Raw genomic sequence first — 17,763 nt, forward strand, 5'->3', positions numbered from 1 at the left:
GTAATACGTTGTGTCATTTGTTTGTAGTATTTCTGGTTGTTCAACAGTTTGTAGATGTTTTTGTGACACGTTGAGTCATTTGTTTGATGTATTTCTGGTTGTTCAACAGTTTGTACATGTTTCTGTAATACGTTGTGTCATTCGTTTGCAGTATTTCTGGTTGTTCAACAGTTTGTAGATGTTTCTGTAATACGTTGTGTCGTTTGTTTGTAGTATTTCTGGTTGTTCAACATTTTGTAGATGTTTCTGTAATACGTTGAGTCGTTTGTTTGTAGTATTTCTGGTTGTTCAACAGTTTGTAGATGTTTCTGTAATACGTTGAGTCATTTGTTTGTAGTATTTCTGGTTGTTCAACAGTTTGTACATGTTTCTGTAATACGTTGTGTCATTCGTTTGCAGTATTTCTGGTTGTTCAACAGTTTGTAGATGTTTCTGTAATACGTTAAGTAATTTGTTTGTAGTATTTCTGGTTGTTCAACAGTTTGTACATGTTTCTGTAATACGTTGAGTCATTTGTTTGTAGTATTTCTGGTTGTTCAACAGTTTGTACATGTTTCTGTAATACGTTAAGTAATTTGTTTGTAGTATTTCTGGTTGTTCAACAGTTTGTACATGTTTCTGTAATACGTTAAGTAATTTGTTTGTAGTATTTCCGGTTGTTCAACAGTTTGTACATGTTTCTGTAATACTTTGAGTCATTTGTTTGTAGTATTTCTGGTTGTTCAACAGTTTGTAGATGTTTCTGTAATACGTTGAGTCATTTGTTTGTAGTATTTTTGGTTGTTCAACAGTTTGTAGATGTTTCTGTAATACGTTGTGTCATTTTGTTTGTAGTATTTCTGGTTGTTCAACAGTTTGTAGATGTTTCTGTAATACGTTGTGTCATTTGTTTGTAGTATTTCTGGTTGTTCAACAGTTTGTAGATGTTTCTGTAATACGTTGAGTCATTTGTTTGTAGTATTTCTGGTTGTTCAACAGTTTGTAGATGTTTCTGTAATACGTTGAGTCATTTGTTTGTAGTATTTCTGGTTGTTCAACAGTTTGTACATGTTTCTGTAATACGTTGTGTCATTCGTTTGAAGTATTTCTGGTTGTTCAACAGTTTGTAGATGTTTCTGTAATACGTTAAGTAATTTGTTTGTAGTATTTCTGGTTGTTCAACAGTTTGTACATGTTTCTGTAATACGTTGAGTCATTTGTTTGTAGTATTTCTGGTTGTTCAACAGTTTGTACATGTTTCTGTAATACGTTGTGTCATTTGTTTGTAGTATTTCTGGTTGTTCAACAGTTTGTACATGTTTCTGTAATACGTTAAGTAATTTGTTTGTAGTATTTCTGGTTGTTCAACAGTTTGTACATGTTTCTGTAATACGTTGAGTCATTTGTTTGTAGTATTTCTGGTTGTTCAACAGTTTGTAGATGTTTCTGTAATACGTTGAGTCATTTGTTTGTAGTATTTCCGGTTGTTCAACAGTTTGTACATGTTTCTGTAATACTTTGAGTCATTTGTTTGTAGTATTTCTGGTTGTTCAACAGTTTGTAGATGTTTCTGTAATACGTTGAGTCATTTGTTTGTAGTATTTCTGGTTGTTCAACAGTTTGTAGATGTTTCTGTAATACGTTGAGTCGTTTGTTTGTAGTATTTCTGGTTGTTCAACAGTTTGTACATGTTTCTGTAATACGTTGTGTCATTTGTTTGTAGTATTTCTGGTTGTTCAACAGTTTGTAGATGTTTCTGTAATACTTTGAGTCATTTGTTTGTAGTATTTCTGGTTGTTCAACAGTTTGTACATGTTTCTGTAATACGTTGTGTCATTCGTTTGCAGTATTTCTGGTTGTTCAACAGTTTGTAGATGTTTCTGTAATACGTTGTGTCATTTGTTTGTAGTATTTCTGGTTGTTCAACAGTTTGTACATGTTTTTGTAATACGTTGTGTCATTCGTTTGTAGTATTTCTGGTTGTTCAACAGTTTGTAGATGTTTTTGTAATACGTTGTGTCATTCGTTTGTAGTATTTCTGGTTGTTCAACAGTTTGTACATGTTTCTGTAATACGTTGTGTCATTCGTTTGCAGTATTTCTGGTTGTTCAACAGTTTGTAGATGTTTTTGTGACACGTTGAGTCATTTGTTTGATGTATTTCTGGTTGTTCAACAGTTTGTAGATGTTTCTGTAATACGTTGTGTCATTTGTTTGTAGTATTTCTGGTTGTCCAACAGTTTGTAGATATTTCTGTAATACTTTGAGTCATTTGTTTGTAGTATTTCTGGTTGTTCAACAGTTTGAAGATGTTTCTGTAATACGTTGTGTCATTCGTTTGTAGTATTTCTGGTTGTTCGACAGTTTGTAGATGTTTTGTAATACGTTAAGTAATTTGTTTGTAGTATTTCTGGTTTGTTCAACAGTTTGTACATGTTTCTGTAATACGTTGTGTCATTTTGTTTGTAGTATTTCTGGTGGTTCAACAGTTTGTACATGTGTCTGTAATACGTTGTGTCATTTGTTTGTAGTATTTCTGGTTGTTCAACAGTTTGTAGATGTTTCTGTAATACTTTGAGTCATTTGTTTGTAGTATTTCTGGTTGTTCAACAGTTTGTAGATGTTTCTGTAATACTTTGAGTCATTTGTTTGAAGTATTTTTGGTTGTTCAACAGTTTGTACATGTTTCTGTAATACGTTGTGTCATTCGTTTGCAGTATTTCTGGTTGTTCAACAGTTTGCACATGTTTCTGTAATGCGTTAAGTAATTTGTTTGTAGTATTTCTGGTTGTTCAACAGTTTGTACATGTTCTGTAATACGTTGTGTCATTTGTTTGTAGTATTTCTGGTGGTTCAACAGTTTGTACATGTTTCTGTAATACGTTGTGTCATTTGTTTGTAGTATTTCTGGTTGTTCAACAGTTTGTAGATGTTTCTGTAATACGTTGTGTCATTTGTCTGTAGTATTTCTGGTTGTTCAACAGTTTGTAGATGTTTCTGTAATACTTTGAGTCATTTGTTTGTAGTGTTTCTGGTGGTTCAACAGTTTGTAGATGTTTCTGTAATACGTTGTGTCATTTGTTTGTAGTATTTCTGGTTGTTCAACAGTTTGTAGATGTTTCTGTAATACGTTGTGTCATTTGTTTGTAGTATTTCTGGTTGTTCAACAGTTTGTAGATGTTTCTGTAATACGTTGTGTCATTTGTTTGTAGTATTTCTGGTTGTTCAACAGTTTGTAGATGTTTCTGTAATACGTTGTGTCATTTGTTTGTAGTATTTCTGGTTGTTCAACAGTTTGTACATGTTTTTGTAATACGTTGTGTCATTCGTTTGTAGTATTTCTGGTTGTTCAACAGTTTGTAGTTGTTTTGTAACACGTTGTGTCATTTGTTTGTAGTATTTCCGGTTGTTCAACGGTTTGTACATGTTTCTGTACTACGTTGAGTCATTCGTTGTAGTATTTCTTGTTGTTCAACAGTTTGTAGATGTTTCTGTAATACGTTGAGTCATTTGTTTGTAGTATTTCCGGTTGTTCAACGGTTTGTACATGTTTCTGTAATACGTTGAGTCATTCGTTTGTAGTATTTCCGGTTGTTCAACGGTTTGTACATGTTTCTGTAATACGTTGAGTCATTCGTTTGTAGTATTTCTGGTTGTTCAACAGGTTGTAAAGGCTTCTGTAATAAGTTGAATCATTTGGTTGTAGTATTTTTGGTTATTCAACAGTTTGTACATGTTTCTGTAATACGTTGTGTCATTTGTTTGTAGTATTTCTGGTGGTTCAACAGTTTGTACATGTTTCTGTAATACGTTGTGTCATTTGTTTGTAGTATTTCTGGTTGTTCAACAGTTTGTAGATGTTTCTGTAATACTTTGAGTCATTTGTTTGTAGTATTTCTGGTTGTTCAACAGTTTGTACATGTTTCTGTAATACGTTGTGTCATTCGTTTGCAGTATTTCTGGTGGTTCAACAGTTTGTAGATGTTTCTGTAATACGTTGTGTCATTTGTTTGTAGTATTTCTGGTTGTTCAACAGTTTGTAGATGTTTCTGTAATACGTTGTGTCATTTGTTTGTAGTATTTCTGGTTGTTCAACAGTTTGTACATGTTTTTGTAATACGTTGTGTCATTCGTTTGTAGTATTTCTGGTTGTTCAACAGTTTGTACATGTTTTTTGTAATACGTTGTGTCATTCGTTTGTAGTATTTCTGGTTGTTCAACAGTTTGTAGATGTTTCTGTAATACTTTGAGTCATTTGTTTGTAGTATTTCTGGTTGTTCAACAGTTTGTAAAGAGCTTCCGTAATGAGCTGAGTCATTTGTTTGTAGTATTTCTGGTTGTTCAACAGGTTGTACATGTTTCTGTAATACGTTGTGTCATTCGTTTGCAGTATTTCTGGTGGTTCAACAGTTTGTAGATGTTTCTGTAATACGTTGTGTCATTTGTTTGTAGTATTTCTGGTTGTTCAACAGTTTGTAGTATTTCTGGTTGTTCAACAGTTTGTAGATGTTTCTGTAATACGTTGTGTCATTCGTTTGCAGTATTTCTGGTTGTTCAACAGTTTGTAGATGTTTCTGTAATACGTTGTGTCATTTGTTTGTAGTATTTCTGGTTGTTCAACAGTTTGTAGATGTTTCTGTAATACGTTGTGTCATTTGTTTGTAGTATTTCTGGTTGTTCAACAGTTTGTAGATGTTTCTGTAATACGTTGTGTCATTTGTTTGTAGTATTTCTGGTTTGTTCAACAGTTTGTACATGTTTTTTGTAATACGTTGTGTCATTCGTTTGTAGTATTTCTGGTTGTTCAACAGTTTGTAGATGTTTTTTGTAATACGTTGTGTCATTTGTTTGTAGTATTTCTGGTTGTTCAACAGTTTGTACATGTTTCTGTAATACTTTGAGTCATTTGTTTGTAGTATTTCCGGTTGTTCAACGGTTTGTACATGTTTCTGTAATACGTTGAGTCATTCGTTTGTAGTATTTCCGGTTGTTCAACGGTTTGTACATGTTTCTGTAATACGTTGAGTCATTCGTTTGTAGTATTTCTGGTTGTTCAACGGTTTGTACATGTTTCTGTAATACGTTGAGTCATTTGTTTGTAGTATTTCTGGTTGTTCAACAGTTTGTAGATGTTTCTGTAATACGTTGTGTAATTTGTTTGTAGTATTTCTGGTTGTTCAACAGTTTGTACATGTTTCTGTAATACGTTGTGTCATTTGTTTGTAGTATTTCTGGTTGTTCAACAGTTTGTACATGTTTTTGTAATACGTTGTGTCATTCGTTTGTAGTATTTCTGGTTGTTCAACAGTTTGTAGATGTTTTTGTAATACGTTGTGTCATTTGTTTGTAGTATTTCTGGTTGTTCAACAGTTTGTAGATGTTTTTGTAATACGTTGTGTCATTCGTTTGTAGTATTTCTGGTTATTCAACAGTTTGTAGATGTTTCTGTAATACGTTGAGTAATTTGTTTGTAGTATTTCTGGTTGTTCAACAGTTTGTAAAGGCTTCCGTAATAAGTTGAATCATTTGGTTGTAGTATTTCTGGTTATTCAACAGTTTGTACATGTTTCTGTAATACGTTGTGTCATTTGTTTGTAGTATTTCTGGTGGTTCAACAGTTTGTACATGTTTCTGTAATACGTTGTGTCATTTGTTTGTAGTATTTCTGGTTGTTCAACAGTTTGTAGATGTTTCTGTAATACTTTGAGTCATTTGTTTGTAGTATTTCTGGTTGTTCAACAGTTTGTAGATGTTTCTGTAATACTTTGAGTCATTTGTTTGTAGTATTTCTGGTTGTTCAACAGTTTGTAGATGTTTCTGTAATACTTTGAGTCATTTGTTTGTAGTATTTCTGGTTGTTCAACAGTTTGTAGATGTTTTTGTAATACGTTGTGTCATTCGTTTGTAGTATTTCTGGTTATTCAACAGTTTGTAGATGTTTCTGTAATACGTTGAGTAATTTGTTTGTAGTATTTCTGGTTGTTCAACAGTTTGTAAAGACTTCCGTAATAAGTTGAATCATTTGGTTGTAGTATTTCTGGTTATTCAAGAGTTTTAACAAATCAGTGATTTGTTTCTAGTATATCTGATTGCAGTTATGATGTATTATTTTGAAATTTCTTAGATGTTGATGAAATGTAAGAATAATTAGATGTCACTCAGTGACAAGTTTGGAGGCTTACGTAGCTAAAATTTGAATTTCGATACTCGTGGTGAGCTCAGGTAATCCATTTTTTAGCTTGATGTTTACGAACAACAAAGAAACAAATCGACATGATAATTAGAAACTGAACTTTTTTGTCCTTTTGTCCATTCCACCAGTGGTATTGTTTTGTAGACACATGATGATTTCGTTATCATTAAAACAATACCATATGATTCTCTTTATTTTGTCAAAGTTCTTATGAAAGTTTCTTCCAGCTAAACTTTTATCCTTGTCTCTTTAGATAGAAGATTCATCGTCGCTAACGCTCAGGTAGAGAACAAACCAATTATCTATTGTAACGATGGCTTCACCGAACTCCTGGGCTACACAAGAGGAGAGATCGTGCAGCGCTCGTGCATGTGTGAGTTCTTGCACGGACCTCACACGAGTCCTAATGCTGTGGCGAAATTGCTGAGGCCTTAGAAGACAGCGAAGAACGACAGGTTGAAATTGTTTACTACAAGAAAGATGGTAGGAAAATGTTGTTTATTTAAAACGTTTATAAATGTTTACATGTGACACATTCAGAATATTACACAGTAAACTATGGACAGTAAGTAATTCTTGTTCAGAGATGTATTTCAAAGTATTATATGTTAATATAGAATCGTTAAAGTTTTAGTTCTCTTAAGTTATTAATGCGTAAGTGACGTTAGAAACGTTTCGTTAGAGTAAGATTAAGTTAGGTGTTGTATACCGTAGCTTTTCGAGAATTCAAAACAAAGATACGAGTTTTCAACATAACTGAACTTAACAAATATTTAAAATTTTTTAGTAATGGCTCTCAGCACTTGTTTCTATTAGTAGTTTGGTTTCATGGACTGTTTAACAAGGCTTTAATAATTAAATTTGTTTTGATCACTCAGTGGATTGCAGCAACATTTATACGCAATTTTAATATATCTTAATCCGTTACATTTGTTATTACTACAAAAAATCTTAACTAGTGATTGTTGTGTCTTTTCTTCTTAGATAGTGTATTCCCACCACACTGTGGGCTCTACTTCTCAGTAACCTCCAAAACCTAGGATACATTTTGTAATCCCACATTATAGTTTGTACCCTGGGATCTATTCAATTAGGGCAGCGTTTTGTTTAATTTATGTTTGTTTCGGCCTGTTTTTTAAAGTTATATAAAACTAATACAATTACTCAGAGGTTTGGATTTGCTCTTTTTAACGCAGTCCTTTCTTGTGATTTTGTTTACTTAACTTCATTAAAATATATTTATTTTTACTAATATATACACACATACAGAAAGCACAGCTAGGTTCGAACTATGCGCACTTTTGACTACTATACAACTGGTCTAATATATGAATAGTTTATTTCGTACTTTTTAAATTCTTTACTTGTGATATGATCACGTGTTACAAATAGAACGACGATATTATTCACTTTAATACTTAATTACCATACAAAAATACCTTATTGTAAAAGAAACGAAACTCTAATGCCTCACAAGGGTGATTATAGAAAGAACATAACTTCTAATGCCTCACAAGGGTGATTATAAACGGAACATCACCATTGATGTTTCACGACGGTCAACCACATCTAAAACAGACAACAGAAAATGACCTTTATTGGTTTAATTCTGTTACGTTTCTACTGCTGTTGCTGTTTATTTGATAACTAGATATCTTTTACTGTAGCATCTGTCTAGGAGATTCACCAGTAGGACAGCAATAAGTTTACAGACTTACAAGACTAAAATTAGGGGTTTGATTGCTTGTGGTGGACACAACAAATAACTCCGTGTGGATCCTTTTGTCTAAAAACAAACATACAAACTGTACCAGGAAAAGGAAACATTATTCAAGACAAGTTGTTAAGAAAAAAGATTTATCTCGTAACGTGTACTTGTGTTAGATAAGAGTGTTAATTAGGCCTATTTTGTAACCCTGGTTAAACATGAAGATTAATCATCTATTTAATTGTGACGCTCAAACATACAAACCCAAACGAAGTAAGTACAGTGACATCAAATGACCTTTCATTGTTTCCAAGAACCATGTATGTCATTATTTTCTCAAAATCAAAAAACGGCAAACTCGATATGTTTTCACTTGGATAAACTGAATTTCCTGTCAATTTAAATTTATTCAAATATTAATTGTATTCTTCCCACAAGAAGGGCAAACCAGGACATTCAGATCTACTTCGGTAACCTGTTCCTTCTGGACTTCCCAGAAAGAGGACATCGTTTATACACTACTATGTCATGATGTCAACACCGTTCTTCACTGGTCTCAGTATTTTTTTTTTAAAAAAAGCTTCTTTCCCGTCTGTCGCCTCGAGGTACATCTTTGTATATAAATTACTGGACAAAAATAAATCGGTTGTACACACGTGAAACTGTTTCTGAATCGAGGACTGGTCTATAAAATAGAGAGCCACTCTCAGTCTGACACATCTTTGAAGCATATCTCCAAGGAGCAATATTTCTTCGAGTTAATTTATATAACAAATAGTTGTCTTTGGAGTCAGATTTTTGATAGTTTACCGACTAATAATGTTATTATTCTGCGTTTTACAATGTCGACATGCTTGACAAGGATGACAGATTTAGAAGGTTCAGGAAGTTCATACCTGAACTTCCATTTATCGTGTTGACACCACAACCAGCCAGGAACACTTTTGCTTCGACAGTGTGAAAACTCTTATGTTAGAACTTACCCTGCAGTTTGGGTTTTAAATGATGGTAATGTTGATTTATTTGAATAAAACAACAAGATTACTTTATGCGGATTAAGAAAAAATTGGGAAAGTACGTATTTTCATCGCTTTTGTTGACGTTGCTAACTTTGTTGTAAAATTAGATTAATGTGATATGTTAAAGTTATTAGTTAGTGAGTGGGCAGGTAGGGGCTATCCTGGCCCCTTCATGAAATTTTGATTAGAAAGATTAGTTGGGAACTGTGCTTCTATTTATGGGAGAGAGGACATCTGATTGGATGTTAATAAATATTATTTTTGTGTGTGTTTCTGAGCACAATCTGATAGCGTATCGGGCTGGAAGTCTAAGATTCCAGGTTTCGACACAAAAACATTTCGCACTATGGGTATATTAAAGCAACTGCTCACTGATTGACTTCCATCCTTCAAAATCAGAAACTGCTACAGATTAATCACAGTAGTATTTGACTTAAATACTGCTTTAATCATTTAGTCATTTTTTGGATAATGTGTCATTTACTTGTGTAAGGCCTAATCAACTTAGCCAAATAACGTGACTGGTCTAGTTGTTTTTTATTATTACTTTACAATTTGTTAAGAAAAAAGATCTATATCCTCCTAACGTGTATCTTGTGTTAGATAAGTGTGTTATTTAGGCCTTTTTTGTAACTGATTAAACATGAGGGTTAATCATCTATTTGATTGTAAATGTTTAACTACAAAGAGACTAATGTGTGACTTACGTCAGTACAGGCTAAATCCTTAACTATCGATTAGTGGATAAACTCTAAACGTTTTTATAATTAGTTATGGATCGGTCACTATAATTAATGTGATTTATTTCTTTAAAAGACCTCGAATTGTATATGATGATTAGTTAGCAGGTTTGGTGTTTTCTATACTGATTAAGTGTATATAAAGATTTATCCTGGTTACTTCTTTGGTTAATTCTGTTAGATTTGTTTGAATATTTAAGAGCTAGTTCGGTCCTTTTACACAGATCAGTATGTTAAATTTGTTTGAATATTTAAGAGCTAGTCCGGTCCTTTTACACAGATAAGTATGTTAGATTTGTTTGAATATTTAAGAGCTAGTCCGGTCCTTTTACACAGATAAGTATGTTAGATTTGTTTGAATATTTAAGAGCTAGTTTGGTCCTTTTACACAGATAAGTATGTTAGATTTGTTTGAATATTTAAGAGCTAGTCCGGTCCTTTTACACAGATAAGTATGTTAGATTTGTTTGAATATTTAAGAGCTAGACCGTCCTTTTACACAGATACGTTAGATTTGTTTGAATATTTAAGAGCTTGTCCGGTTTTTCACACAGATAATTCTATTAAATTTGTTTAATTATTTAAGAGCTAGTCCGGTCCTTTTACACAGATAAGTATGTTAGATTTGTTTGAATATTTAAGAGCTAGTCCGGTCCTTTTACACAGATATGTATGTTAGATTTGTTTAATTATTTAAGAGCTAGTCCGGTCCTTTTACACAGATAAGTATGTTAGATTTGTTTGAATATTTAAGAGCTAGTTCGGTCCTTTTACACAGATAAGTATGTTAGATTTGTTTGAATATTTAAGAGCTAGTCCGGTCCTTTTACACAGATATGTATGTTAGATTTGTTTGATTATTTAAGAGCTAGTCCGGTCCTTTACACAGATAAGTATATTAGATTTGTTTGAATATTTAAGAGCTAGTCCGGTCCTTTTACACAGATATGTATGATAGATTTGTTTAATTATTTAAGAGCTGGTCCGGTCCTTTTACACAGATAATTCTATTAGATTTGTTTGAATATTTAAGAGCTAGTCAGGTCCTTTTACACAGATAAGTATGTTAGATTTGTTTGAATATTTAAGAGCTAGACCGGTCCTTTTACACAGATACGTTAGATTTGTTTGAATATTTTAAGAGCTTGTCCGGTTTTTCACAGATATAATTATATTAGATTTGTTTAATTATTTAAGAGCTAGTCCGGTCCTTTTACACAGATAAGTATGTTAGATTTGTTTGAATATTTAAGAGCTAGACCGTCCTTTTACACAGATACGTTAGATTTGTTTGAATATTTAAGAGCTTGTCCGGTCCTTTTACACAGATAAGTATGTTAGATTTGTTTGAATATTTAAGAGCTAGTACGGTCCTTTTACACAGATATGTATGTTAGATTTGTTTAATTAAATAAGAGCTAGTCCGGTCCTTTTACACAGATAAGTATGTTAGATTTGTTTGAATATTTAAGAGCTAGTCCGGTCCTTTTACACAGATAAGTATGTTAGATTTGTTTGAATATTTAAGAGCTAGTCTGGTCCTTTTACACAGATAAGTATGTTAGATTTGTTTGAATATTTAAGACCTAGTCCGGTCCTTTTACACAGATAAGTATGTTAGATTTGTTTGAATATTTAAGAGCTAGTCCGGTCCTTTTACACAGATAATTCTATTAGATTTGTTTAATTATTTAAGAGCTAGTCCGGTCCTTTTACACAGATAAGTATGTTAGATTTGTTTGAATATTTAAGAGCTAGACCGTCCTTTTACACAGATACGTTAGATTTGTTTGAATATTTAAGAGCTTGTCCGGTTTTTCACACAGATAATTCTAGATTTGTTTAATTATTTAATAAGCTAGTCTGGTCCCTTCTTGTGGATAATTATGTTAGATTTATTTTATTTATTAAAGGGCTACTGTGGTCCCTTTATTGAATAATTCAGTTAGAGTATTTGTTTAATGAAAAGGGTAGTTTCTCCTTGCGTGTTGATAATTTGTTTGACTACTTGATCAGATAATAGGTCAATGTTTTCGGTTCTATGTGAATGGTTCGCTTAAGACTAGTTTCATTGGATAAGAAGCTGGTGTGGTTTCATCATGTAGATAGTGGATGTATTTGTTAGATCAGTTTAACCCATTTTAGGGTTACTCTGGTTCTCTTGTGCATATAATTCACGTAAGAAAACTAATTCGGTCATAACTTCGATACATGTAACCGTAGTCAGGTAGTTGCTTTATCTCTGTAACTTCAACAAGATAATACTGAATACTCCTATCCCTGTTCTAGTGAGATATAAGTGTTAAGATAAGGGACTGGTTTTCCTTTGTTAAATACATGTGTTATTAAGGTTAACGATGAAATTAAGCTTATATTTATTTGGATTGTGTTTGTAAAAATACTATTTTTCGTCGATTATTTTATTTAGCAAATCCTTACAATTTTTCGTGTTTATTTTTTTTTATTTACGTAAAGGTTCAAAATGCTATACTTTGAATGATTTACTTTTACTTTAACCGTACATATTTTGCAATATATTTTGAAAGGAAATATTAAGGTAAGCCTCGAAAATTTTTCAACAGTTTTATTGGCTAAATCAGCTGATTTGTGTTTGATTGGTCCTTAGATTGGCGAATCAATTTAAACTCGGTTATGCGTTATACTTAATGTTTCTCGCTAGTTCGTTTGACTTTTGTTTGAAATTAAGTTTTTCAATGTCTTTGCAACCATACCATATTCTATAACACTCCCAGATATTCAACCATAACACATTCTATAACACTCCCAGATATTCAACCATAACACATTCTGTAACTCCCAGATATTCAACCATAACACATTCTGTAACACTCCCAGATATTCATCCACAACACATTCTGTAACACTCCCAGATATTCATCCACAACACATTCTGTAACAATCCCAGATATTCAACCATAACACATTCTGTAACATTCCTCAGATATTCATCCACAACACATTCTGTAACACTCCCTGATTATTCATCCACAAATACATTCTGTAACAATCCCAGATATTCAACCATAACACATTCTGTAACATTCCCAGATATTCAACCATAACACATTCTGTAACATTCCCAGATATTCAACCATAACTCATTCTGTAACATTCAGATATTCAACCATAACATATTCTATAACACACTCAAATATTCAAGAATCGAATTTTTCTCACTCTGTTCCTCGCTTCTTACTGTGTTTAACTCTAAATGACCAGTTGACAATATTTTCTTGTACCACGAAAAGTGTTCAGTGTTTTAAGTTAAAGACAACATTGTGAACACAACAGTTATGAAACCATTACAAGCTCGACAACATTTTTTTTTATTTCCAGTAATTGGCGCAGAATAAATAATTTTTAAAATTATCAAAAAGTGATATATGTATATTTAGACAAGTAATAAATCAAACAGTAAACTTAATGAGACAGAGGTAACAGAAAACTTTATGAAGGTGCACACAAACAAGAACCGGGTTTTGAAAATCAAAAGGACACACAGGTGAGATTGTTCGAAGGACGCACATAGATAGTGAAGAAACAGTTCTACTGTAACTAGTGGATAATGAGCTCCACAGGTTCTAGTTATACAATTTGAACACATTAAATGTGATGAAATAGCTCTGCTGTAACTAGTGGATAGTCACCGCCACAGGTTCCAATTGTACAATTTGGACACATTAAAAGTGAAGAAATAGTTCTGTTGTAAGTAGTGGATAATGAGCCCCACAGGTTCTAATTATACAATTTGAACACATTAAATGTGATGAAATAGTTCTGTTGTAACTAGTGGATAATGAGCCCCACAGGTTCTAATTACACAATTTGACCAGATTTAAAGTGAAGAAATATTTCTGTTGTAACTCATGGATAATGAGCCCCACAGGTTGTAATTATACAATTTAAACACATTTAAAGTGAAGAAATAGTTCTGTTGTAACTACTGGATAATCAGCCCCACAGGTTCTAATTACACAATTTGAACACATTTAAAGTGAAGAAATAGTTCTGTTGTAACTCATGGATAATGAGCCCCACAGGTTCTAATTACACAATTTCAACACATTGATAGTGACGAAATACTTCTGTTGTAACTAGTGGATAATGAGCCCCACAGGTTCTAATTATACAATTTAAACACATTTAAAGTGAAGAAATAGTTCTGTTGTAACTAGTGGATAATCATCCCCACAGGTTCTAATTACACAATTTGAACACATTGATAGTGATGAAATAATTCTGTTGTATCTAGTGGATAATCAGCCCCATATGTTCTAATTATACAATTTGAACACATTTAAGGTGAAGAAACAGTTCTGTTGTAAGAAGTGGATAATGAGCTCCACAGGTTCTAATTATACAATTTGAACACATTAAATGTGATGAAATAGCTGTGCTGTAACTAGTGCATAGTTAGCGCCACAGGTTCTAATTATACAATTTGAACACATTTAAGGTGAAGAAACAGTTCTGTTGTAAGTAGTGGATAATGAACTCCACAAGTTCTAATTATACAATTTGAACACATTAAAAGTCAAGAAATAGTTCTGTTGTAAGTAGTGGATAATGAGGTTTACAGGTTCTAATTATACAATTTGAACACATTAAATGTGATGAAATAGCTTTGCTGTAACTAGTGGGTAGTAAGCGCCACAGGTTCTAATTGTACAATTTGTACACATTAAAAGGGAAGAAATAATTCTGTTGTAAGTAGTGGATAATGAGCTCCACAGGTTCTAATTATACAATTTGAACACATTTAAGGTGAAGAAACAGTTCTGTTGTAAGTAGTGGATAATGAGCCCCACAGGTTCTAATTGTACAATTTGGACACATTAAAAGTGAAGAAATAGTTTTGTTGTAAGTAGTGGATAATGATCGCCACAGGTTCTTATTGTACAATTTGGACACATTAAAAGTGAAGAAATAATTCTTTTGTAAGTAGTGGATAATGATCGCCACAGGTTCTAATTATACAATTTGAACACATTTAAGGTGAAGAAACAGTTCTGTTGTAAGTAGTGGATAATGAGCTCCACAGGTTCTAATTGTACAATTTGGACACATTAAAAGTGAAGAAATAATTCTGTTGTAAGTAGTGGATAATGAGCTCCACAGGTTCTAATTATACAATTTGAACACATTTAAGGTGAAGAAACAGTTCTGTTGTAAGTAGTGGATAATGATCGCCACAGGTTCTAATTATACAAATTGAACACATTTAAGGTGAAGAAACAGTTCTGTTGTAAGTAGTGGATAATGAGCCCTACAGGTTCTAATTATACAATTTGAACACATTAAAAGTGAAGAAATAGTTGTGTTGTAAGTAGTGGATAATGATCGCCACAGGTTCTAATTATACAATTTTAACACATTTAAGGTTAAGAAATAAATCTGTTGTAAGTAGTGGATAATGAGCTCCACAGGTTCTAATTATACAATTTGAACACATTTAAGGTGAAGAAACAGTTCTGTTGTAAGTAGTGGATAATGAGCTCCACAGGTTCTAATTGTACAATTTGGACACATTAAAGTGAAGAAATAGTTCTGTTGTAAGTAGTGGATAATGAGCCCCACAGGTTCTAATTATACAATTTGAACACATTAAAGGTGAAGAAATAGTTCTGTTGTAAGTAGTGGATAATGAGCTCCACAGGTTCTAATTATACAATTTGAACACATTAAATGTGATGAAATAGTTCTGTTTTAAGTAGTGGATAATGAGCTCCACAGGTTCTAATTGTACAATTTGGACACATTAAAGTGTGAAGAAATAGTTCTATTGTAAGTAGTGGATAATGAGCTCCACAGGTTCTAATTATACAATTAAATGTGATGAAATACCTCTGTTGTAACTAGTGGATAATGAGCGCCACAGGTTCTAATTGTACAATTTGGACACATTAAAAGTGAAGAAATAATTCTTTTGTAAGTAGTGGATAATGAGTTCCATAGGTTCTAATTATAGAATTTGGACACATTAAAAGTGAAGAAATAGTTCTGTTGTGAGTAGTGGATAATGAGCGCCACAGGTTCTAATTATACAATTTGAACACATTTAAGGTGAAGAAATAGTTCTGTTGTAAGTAGTGGATAATGAGCTCCACAGGTTTAATTGTACAATTTGAACACATTAAAGGTGAAGAAATAGTTCTGTTGTAAGTAGTGGATAATGAGCTCCACAGGTTCTAATTATACAATTTGAACACATTTAAGGTGAAGAAACAGTTCTGTTGTAAGTAGTGGATAATGAGCTCCACAGGTTCTAATTATACAATTTGAACACATTAAAAGTGAAGATGAAGAAATAGTTCTGTTGTAAGTTGTGGATAATGAGCTCCACAGGTTCTAATTATACAATTTGAACACATTAAAAGTGAAGAAATAGTTCTGTTGTAAGTAGTGGATAATGAGCTCCACAGGTTCTAATTATACAATTTGAACACATTTAAGGTGAAGAAACAGTTCTGTTGTAAGTAGTGGATAATGAGCTCCACAGGTTCTAATTATACAATTTGAACACATTTAAGGTGAAGAAATAGTTCTGTTGTAAGTAGTGGATAATGAGCCCTACAGGTTTTAATTATACAATTTTAACACATTTAAGGTGAAGAAATAATTCTGTTGTAAGTAGTGGATAATGAGCTCCACAGGTTCTAATTATACAATTTGAACACATTAAAGTGAAGAAATAGTTCTGTTGTAAGTAGTGGATAATGAGGTTTACAGGTTCTAATTATACAATTTGAACACATTAAATGTGAAGAAATAGTTCTGTTTTAAGTAGTGGATAATGAGCGCACAGGTTCTAATGATACAATTTGAACACATTTAAAGTGAAGAATAATTCTGTTGTAAGTAGTGGATAATGAGCTCCACAGGTCCTAATTATACAATTTGAACACATTAAAGTGAAGAAATAGTTCTGTTGTAAGTAGTGGATAATGAGGTTTACAGGTTCTAATTATACAATTTGAACACATTAAATGTGATGAAATAGCTTTGCTGTAAGGTGGGTAGTAAGCGCCACAGGTTCTAATTGTACAATTTGGACACATTAAAAGTGAAGAAATAGTTCTGTTGTAAGTAGTGGATAATGAGCTCCACAGGTTCTAATTATACAATTTGAACACATTAAATGTGATGAAATAGCTCTGCTGTAACTAGTGGATAGTTAGCGCCTCAGGTTCTAATTGTACAATTTGGACACATTAAAAGTGAAGAAATAATTCTGTTGTAAGTAGTGGATAATGAGCTCCACAGGTTCTAATTATACAATTTGAACACATTTAAGGTGAAAGAAACAGTTCTGTTGTAAGTAGTGGATAATGAGCTCCACAGGTTCTAATTATACAATTTGGACACATTAAAAGTGAAGAAAATAGTTCTGTTGTAAGTAGTGGATAATGAGCTCCACAGGTTCTAATTATACAATTTGAACACATTTAAGGTGAAGAAACAGTTCTGTTGTAAGTAGTGGATAATGAGCGCCACAGGTTCTAATTATACAATTTGAACACATTTAAGGTGAAGAAACAGTTCTGTTGTAAGTAGTGGATAATGAGCCCTACAGGTTCTAATTATACAATTTGAACACATTAAAGTGAAGAAATAGTTCTGTTGTAAGTAGTGGATAATGAGCGCCACAGGTTCTAATTATACAATTTGAACACATTTAAGGTGAAGAAATAAATCTGTTGTAAGTAGTGGATAATGAGCTCCACAGGTTCTAATTATACAATTTGAACACATTTAAGGTGAAGAAACAGTTCTGTTGTAAGTAGTGGATAATGAGCCCTACAGGTTCTAATTGTACAATTTGGACACATTAAAAGTGAAGAAATAGTTTTGTTGTAAGTAGTGGATAATGAGCTCCACAAGTTCTAATTATACAATTTGAACACATTAAAGTGAAGAAATAATTCTGTTGTAAAGTAGTGGATAATGAGCTCCACAGGTTCTAATTATACAATTTGAACACATTAAATGTGATGAAATAGCTCTGTTTTAACTAGTGGATAATGAGCCCCACAGGTTCTAATTGTACAATTTGGACATATTAAAAGGGAAGAAATAGTTCTGTTGTAAGTAGTGGATAATGAGC

At 32.5% G+C, this 17,763-nt stretch overlaps 1 pseudogene; it reads left to right on the plus strand.

Annotated features, from left to right (window-relative positions):
- LOC143235773 (voltage-gated inwardly rectifying potassium channel KCNH2-like) overlaps positions 1–7,211 on the plus strand; it is a 38,840-nt pseudogene extending 31,629 nt beyond the window's left edge.
- The last annotated feature ends 10,552 nt before the right edge of the window (positions 7,212–17,763 follow it).

The sequence above is a fragment of the Tachypleus tridentatus genome, chromosome 12 (genome assembly GCF_004210375.1).
Source record: "Tachypleus tridentatus isolate NWPU-2018 chromosome 12, ASM421037v1, whole genome shotgun sequence".
In the NCBI taxonomy this organism is placed as follows: domain Eukaryota; kingdom Metazoa; phylum Arthropoda; class Merostomata; order Xiphosura; family Limulidae; genus Tachypleus; species Tachypleus tridentatus.